Raw genomic sequence first — 7,864 nt, forward strand, 5'->3', positions numbered from 1 at the left:
GAGAAAGGGCTGGGATAATAATTTGTACCATTAAAAGTGAATAAGTATGTAAACAGCTATATGACTCACATGCTTACTTCATTTTTGAGTGTAAGGGTGTGTGTTATAGACAAATGCTCACCGTTAATCACGTTTAAGGGTGTAAATTATTTTACGGTGGAGAAGAGACTTCAACATGAAGTCGGAGGAAGACGCAAAATGAAGCAGACGACAGATCGTGCAGATTTTTCTGGGCAGGAGGTCTTCAAGCAGCACCTAAGCAGACGACTCGTGCACCTGGTGGTTGTCGCTATTACGAAAGTCCCAGCGTATCTGTCCCGCAATATACCTAAGATGCACTTCGTGCGTAGAGAAACAAAATAGGAGAGGCCCTGGCATCACGTTTTTGAAGCCAGAAATGCAGCCACATTGATGTGCCATCGCCATTTGCGCCTCAGATCATCTCGCCGGACCAGATAGATGCGAGATTTGAACTTGCATTGCTACAAGCCGCCGGTAGTGCGTGCTGCCAACGCACATCGGAACAAAGCCTGCGAAAATTGTGTAACAGTTTTAGTGAAGCAGACACGTTTCCGTGCTTTACCGTGACAAGCTGAAGACGATGACGAAGACCAACGCCGTGATTTCTTGGGTGTCTCTGTTGCAGGCTGACACTCACACTCATAGACCCCAAACACAACTTTCAGGCTTACACACAGAACACTTCAAAGTCAGCTTGTCTAGCGAACAGAATGTGCTGCGAGAAAGGCAGGGGCCGAAAAAAAGAAAATTCAAACTTTTCACAGGCCTAGAGAAGCAGCGAGAGCGTCAGAAGCGCGGCTGCTATGGATCCGTTGATGTTTGACGCAGCAATGCCAGGGCTCCTTTGCGAAAAACACCACGTGAATTCCGCCACACTCTCTTAACTGACGCGGGCTAGAAGGGGCCTGCACTACGCTTTCCTTCCTCCATGCTGTGTATTCTTTTCAGTTTCGGTATCGAAAACGGCTATCTATCGCGAGCTTCTCGTGGCACTTGCGCTCGCATTTCAAACGTAAAATTTGGCCAGGTGGCAGCTGTATACTGGCGCTATCTGATGCTAGGCATCTTACGCGATACGAAAATTCGGTGCTGGGGGCCTTTGATATAGTTCCACATAACTTTGAGTAAGGGGAACACGTTAATTTCGCTCCCGATCGGCTCTATTAAATAAGTGGAACATATTTGCCAGAACCGCAGAAATCAACTTTCAGAGAACACTGTCGCGCCTAACTCCTGCTTGTTTTCGCCGATATTTTGCCACATGTCGCGAGTGCCTGCTACTGGCCTATCAATAAAAGCTTGCCTCATTGTTGTTTGCTTACACTGTTCATGCAGGCTTTTCTAGTTGCGGCCAGGTGTTGAAAACACATGGACACATCGGCAGCTGCTCGCTCCTGCGATGGCGAGGCGCGCACATGGTTGGTGTTCTCAATTTTTATTGTTTTCAGACGAGGCGAGGCATTTTACAAAAAACACCAAGTGTTTTAGAACGTTTCGAGCGAAGCTGCTCCATCTTGTGACGGGAGAGAGAAAGCAAATGATAAAGGAAAGGCAGGGAGGTTAACCAAGACTGGGCCCGGTTGGCTACCCTACACTAGGGAAAGGAAAAAGGGGACGGGAAGATTAAAAGAAGAAGAGAAATTCTACTGGGGATATCGTTCGGTCACTCAGTCCGGATCACAGACGCTGACTCAATCCAGTAGCTTTCAAATATCGCAGCAGCGCTTCTGTGGCCTTTTGTAGCTGCGATATGTGACGCCATGGTCCCAAGACCTTGTTCAAGGTGAACGGTGTTCTATCTAGCTAACTGAGCCCTGCGCAGAGGTCACGTCTTTCGTTTTCAAAAGATGGGCAGTAGCAGAGTAGGTATTCTATAGTTTCCTCGACGCCGCAGGCATTGCAGTCGGCGCTATTAGCCATTCAAATCAAAAACGTATATGCATGGGTGAATGCGACGCCCAAGCGTAAGCGGCACAGCATTGGTTCCTCATTTCGCGACAGCCCTGGTAACAGCCGCAGTTGCATAGAGGGGTCGAGGAAATGCAATCGATCTTGGGTGAATTCTGGTGTGTGCCACTTCTCTAATGTCATATGGTGTGCTAGCTTGCTTAGGTGTTGGGCTGCGTCGTTCCGCGATAAAGGTACAGAAACAAGGGTTACTCCTTCGTGTGCTTTCCTAGCAGCTTCGTCAGCGAGGTTGTTGCCAGAGATACCGCAATAGTCTGGCAGCCACTGAAACACGACGTCCTGTCCTTTCGCTATCATACGATGGTGCATTTCTCGTATTTCCGACGCTCGTTGTTCACAGGACCCGCGACGAAGAGATGACAGAAGACACTGTAAGGCCGCCTTCGAATCGCAGAATACTGCCCACCGATTAGCGGGTTCGTTGTTAATGTAATCAACGGCACCTAGGAGGGCAACAAGCTCCGACCCGGTCGATGTTGTGAAGTCAGAAATCTTCTATGGGATGCTAATTGATCGTGATGGTATAACCACTGCGCCGGTGGAGCTGGCCTGAGTGGAAGAGCCATCCGTACATATATATGGACTCGGTCAATGTAGGAAGTGTTCAAACAATCCAGAGCTGCTTGCTTCAGGGCCAAGGTAGGCAGGTCGGTCTTCTTTTTTATCCCTGGAACCGTAAGACGCACTTGAGGTTGTTTTACACCACAAAGCTGAGGTTGAACGTGCTGGGGGTGTGAAGCCCGATGGTAGACAGGCACGATGGATGCTGACCTCGTTGGAGAAGGACGCCTTGGTCGTCGTTCTGGCAGGCAAGCAAGAGAGCTTGATTGCATCCGTGGAACATGACGAACCCTAAGCCCTAAGCGTGTCGGTGCTAATGTAAGTCGTGATCGGATGGTCTTGAATCATTATAATAGTTCCTGCTGTTGTGGCGCTCTGAGCAAGGCCAAGATAAACACGTAGTGCCTGTGCTTGCACGCTCTGAAGTTCTCGAAGATTTGACTTGTATGTTTTAGCAAGCACGAGGGAACTATAACGTAACAATCCAATAAAAAGAGCACGATATAACTGTAGCATGGAGCCCACTAACGATCCACATGTTTTCCCGGCGATGAACTTGAAGACTTGAACAATAGATGTGAGCTTCTTTTTCATGTGGGCAACGTGAGGGCTCCAAGAGAGGTCCCGGTCCACAATGACACCCAAAAACCGATGATTTCTCTTGTAGGAGATAGGCTGGCCATTGATGCATACTGGATAACGAGACATAACGAGCTTTTCGTGTGAAAGCGATTAACGCACATTTTTTTCTTGAGATGGTAAGGCCTTGTGTGTGAAGATAGCGAGATGCCTGTGTTGGTGCTTTCTGTAGCCTTGCGCGAACCTGCAGGCGAGTGAGCGCTGATGACCAGATGCAGATGTCGTCGGCGTAGTTTGAGCCACTCACTGTTTCCGGTAGGGATTCGGCCAGCCCAAGAAATGCGAGGTTGAAAAGAATACGGCTTAGAACACCACCTTGGGGAACTCCTCGGCATATGTAGTGGTCGGTAGTCGGACCATCTTCCGTACGTACGAACAAGGACCTTTGTGTGAAGTAGTTTCTGATCCATCGATATACTCGCCCTCCTAGTTCAATTGTCAAAAGTTGGTCTAGAATGGGTTGATGGGAAACGTTGTCATAAGTGCCTTTCACGTCCAGAAAGAGCGCTACTGATAATCGTTTCCAAGATTTTTGCTGTTCTACAGAAGACACTAGATCGATAACACTGTCAATCGATGAGCGGCCTCGTCGAAATCCCGGAATAGAATCAGGGTAAATTTTGTGGTCTTCTAGGTACCATTCCAGACGCATGACGATCATGCGTTCCATGAGCTCCCCGACGCAGCTGGCAAGTGCGATAGGCCGATACGATGCCAGTTCGAGCAGCGACTTTCCTGCTTTTAGTAGCGGTATCAGGCGGCTGCCGTTCCACTCCTGTGGGACGACACCATCTTGCCATGAACTATTAAAAAGGCTGAGGAGTTCTCTTCGTGCTTCTCGGCCTAGTTGGCGCAAAGCAGTATATGTTATGCCATCGGGCCCTGGTGAAGACGAACACCTACAGAGCGCCATAGCAGCTTCTAACTCTTCCATAGAGAATGGAGCCTCCATACTTGTATCTCGTGTACCGGGGATGTCGCTTAAAGCCAAGTCAGCGACTAAAATTGTGCCGCCGGCGATTTTCGCGCAAAATTCCTCTGCAACGTCTATCTCACGGCGGTTTTGATAGAGTACAAGGGCGTTAAAAGGGTGTCGTTGCTGGAGTCTTGAGCAAAGACCTCGTAGGGTACGCCACGCACGGGAGAATGGCTTGCGGGGTCTAGTGACTCGCAAAAGCATTTTCATCTTTGATCCGCTAGCTTATCCATTTGGCGTTTTATCTTCTTCTGCATGCGCCGAGCTTCTCTGGGGTCAAGAATTGACTTTGTGCGTCTGTACCTCTTTTCAGCACGGCGACGTATTGCACGAAGCCTTTCCAATTCAATGTCATTCTCTGTACACTTTGACGAATGTGTGAAGCAATGTGTGCAATCTTGCATTGCGTCTGCAATTATTTCTTTTAATCTGCGTGCGATACGTTTCTTGCAGGTGTCTTCTAGTCTATATTGAAAGACTGACCAGTCGATTTGGGAAGATACGTCCGCTAATGCGGCGTCTAGTCCATCGATTCTCACATTGGTCGGAATATGATCACTTCCATGGGTTTCAATGTCAGTGAACCACTGCACGCTCGAAGTCAGGCAACGTGACACCAAAGTCAAGTCAAGGCAGCTGCTGTACGTTGTTCCTCGAAGAAATGTCGGATTTCCGGCATTTAGAAGACACAGGTTGTGGCCTGACGCAAAGGATATTAGTGACCTGCCCCTCGAATTTATCCTGGAGCTTCTTGATATATGGTAGCGAGCGTTGAAGTCCCCTGTTATTATCCAAGGACCGGGAGTAGCAGCCATAATATCTTCTAGTCTTTTGCTGTCAAACTGACTTGTTGGGGATAGGTAGACGCCAATAAAAGTAATAGACAGCCTCTTGTTTTTCACACTAACACAGACGTACTGGTTACCGTCGTGTGGCGCTACGGGTTGCGAAAAATACGTTAGGTCCTTGCGAATGTAAACCAGAGCCTTACTACTACGGACACAGGTGGTTGAAACAAAAGGTTTATATCCTGATAGTCTTATGGAGGCTGATAAGTTCGGTTCACGGATCACCAGTATAGGAGAGTGGTAGTCAAACACGAACTGTCTAAAATCCTAAATACGTGACCTCCGGCCTCTCGGATTCCATTGGAATATGGAGGCACTTCTGACATCATCCCGGAACAATCGCTGTGGCTGTCGATGAGCCATGGTTCTGCTGTAGAATTCTCAAGTACTGGACTTCTGAAGGCTCGCTAGAACCGGATTGATGGCGTCCAGCACTTGCAACGCACTTCGAGCAGTTGATGTCTGTAGCTTGTCCAGAAGAACACGAATAAGCACTCACCAGAGAGCTGATCATGACAACAGTTTGTTGATCTAGGTCCGTCAGTTTATCAGGAACAGTCGAAGTGTCCCTTGCTGTAGAAGTCTGATTTCGCTCAGTAGGGGCATGTAGCCTCGGGAGTGCAGGCCAAGCGTCAGCAGCCGTTGCTGTACTTTTGTCCTTTGGGCTGATTGCGTTTTGCCTGAACGGAAGAGTGGGTGGTAATGTACGCGGCTGGCGCTCTGCAGAGGCTCTGGAGGTTCGTGATCGACGTCGGCGACGCGATCGTCGCCGCCTAATAGATGTTGCTGCTTCTCGGTGAGACGAGTGGTCTCTAACCATTTTCTTTGATATTGCCATTTCCTTGCGAATTAAAGGGCATTCCTTAGAGGATGCATCGTGAGGGCCGCTGCAGTTTGTGCACTTCAGCACATGGCCTCGCACGTGTTGGTGGTTTGGGGCCAGCGCAGCGAGAACAGACGGCAGCAGCCTCTTCTGCTGCTCGAAATTCCGGGCTCGCGTCTCGCACTTCCCACGGGGCACGCCGCGCCATCTAGTGGTGCGCGTGCGAATACAATATTCGGATAAGAATGTCTGAATACATACGGTGTGGGTTCGATTCAATCTGGCGCCGGATAAATTTTAAAATATTTATTTTTCTTGTTATGATTGAAAACTTGCACGTACCCATGTTGCGCATACCCAGTGAGCAAGTTTGAAGTGAAGGTGGTTCCTTGAAGAGCGACACATCACCCACTGTGACATAACCTAGTGTTATACCCAGTGCCGCATACCCAGTGACCTAATTTGGTACGACGGTTGTTTCGAGCCGGGTTCCCTCAGCACAGAAGCGCCATATTATAACCACTAGACTGCAGTGACCCTCCGTCACGTCGCCATGCCTCGCCGTGAGGATCATTGACCCTTGCTCCGGAAATCAAGTTTACTTCGCCATGCCTCGCCGTGGGGGTCATTGCCCCCTGTTTTTTCTTGGAACCGAAGCGGCTGCCCGACTGGGGCACCATCGCAGCCACTCGCCAAACCAGCTTTTACTTTTGAATAAAGTCAGTCGACTCTCCGTTCTCAAGCTGTAAAAACGTATTCCTAGCTCCCAAGAAGGCCGTATATTCTGAGTCGGTGGGAAAACGCTTACAGACATACATAAATAGATAGACAGATATATTGTGCCAAAATGCGTGAGTTATCCAAAGAAAGCTACAAGGGAGAACCAGAAGCATCTGCCTTAGTAGTGCGAACCATTCCTATTGAACCAACTCATCAGGCAACAATAAGAATTGAATTGTTTCTCTCGGTACCTTAATGATTCCTCACGGTTTCAATGCGGTTTCTGTACTGCTTCAAATTGATCTCACAAAAAGTCTACATCCTTTCCATAGCTTCAACCTGGAGCCGTGGTTTCGACGAGGGAACTTGAAGACTTCAAGTGATCAATTGATGACTTCAAGTCACCTATCACTATTGATCATTACAAGTCTCCTCCAACCGTTGATCTCTTCGTCTCCGTCTCTGTTGGTTATTTAAAGTGTATATCTTTCTGTGAAGTCCTTGTCTCATATGAAATTCAAAAATTGGGAGGCCACTTAAGCATTGCCTTTAAGAGTGCATGGAACCTGATAGCATTCAAAGATCCCTGAGTGCTTTTCACGGTTCCCGGGAACTGCAGCTTATGTAACCGTAATGTTGACCTCAAAACGCTGGTGCCGAACGCTATGCACGAAGGCGAGCTTTCTGGTAGAAACGACACGCGATGCGGTGGAGGCGAGCGCTATCTGGAGGTGTTGCAAGGAAACGGGCGCCCTTCTCCATGGTCCCCGAGATTGGCGCGCGCGCGCATATCTTGGAGGCCATGGCCATTTTATTAATGGTAGAAATACTGGAAAAGGGGTTTGTGTTCGAGTTTCCGCGCAACAAAATTATGTTCTTTCGTATACTCAAATTACAATCGGACGCTATCCTGTCTGTAGACTATGTTTAAATTGTACTTTACGATTTTTCTGACGCATGTCACTCTGAGGAATTCAATTAATTCAGTAACGCCTCTGCGCCACTCGGATAGCCTGCGTAATTGTGGTTAGGAATAATTTTTCGCCAAGTGACGTCCGACGCCGGATTTAGTGAGAGACGGGGTCCTTAACGCTGTGGCGTTAAAAGCCGCCTTTGCTGCCGCTTCAGTAAGGAAAACCAATAAATATACACTATTAGCACACGCAAAGCATTTGCGTACGCTATAAAATACCCGTTGGAAAATACATATGCACAGAATAATATAAAAGAAGTGTTGTGGGTTACGCATGCATTCTAACTTTTAGATATAGTTCTGAGGGCTTTGCATGGGCTTGCCCAACTGACGGG

Source organism: Dermacentor variabilis, chromosome 11 (assembly GCF_050947875.1).
Source record: "Dermacentor variabilis isolate Ectoservices chromosome 11, ASM5094787v1, whole genome shotgun sequence".
In the NCBI taxonomy this organism is placed as follows: domain Eukaryota; kingdom Metazoa; phylum Arthropoda; class Arachnida; order Ixodida; family Ixodidae; genus Dermacentor; species Dermacentor variabilis.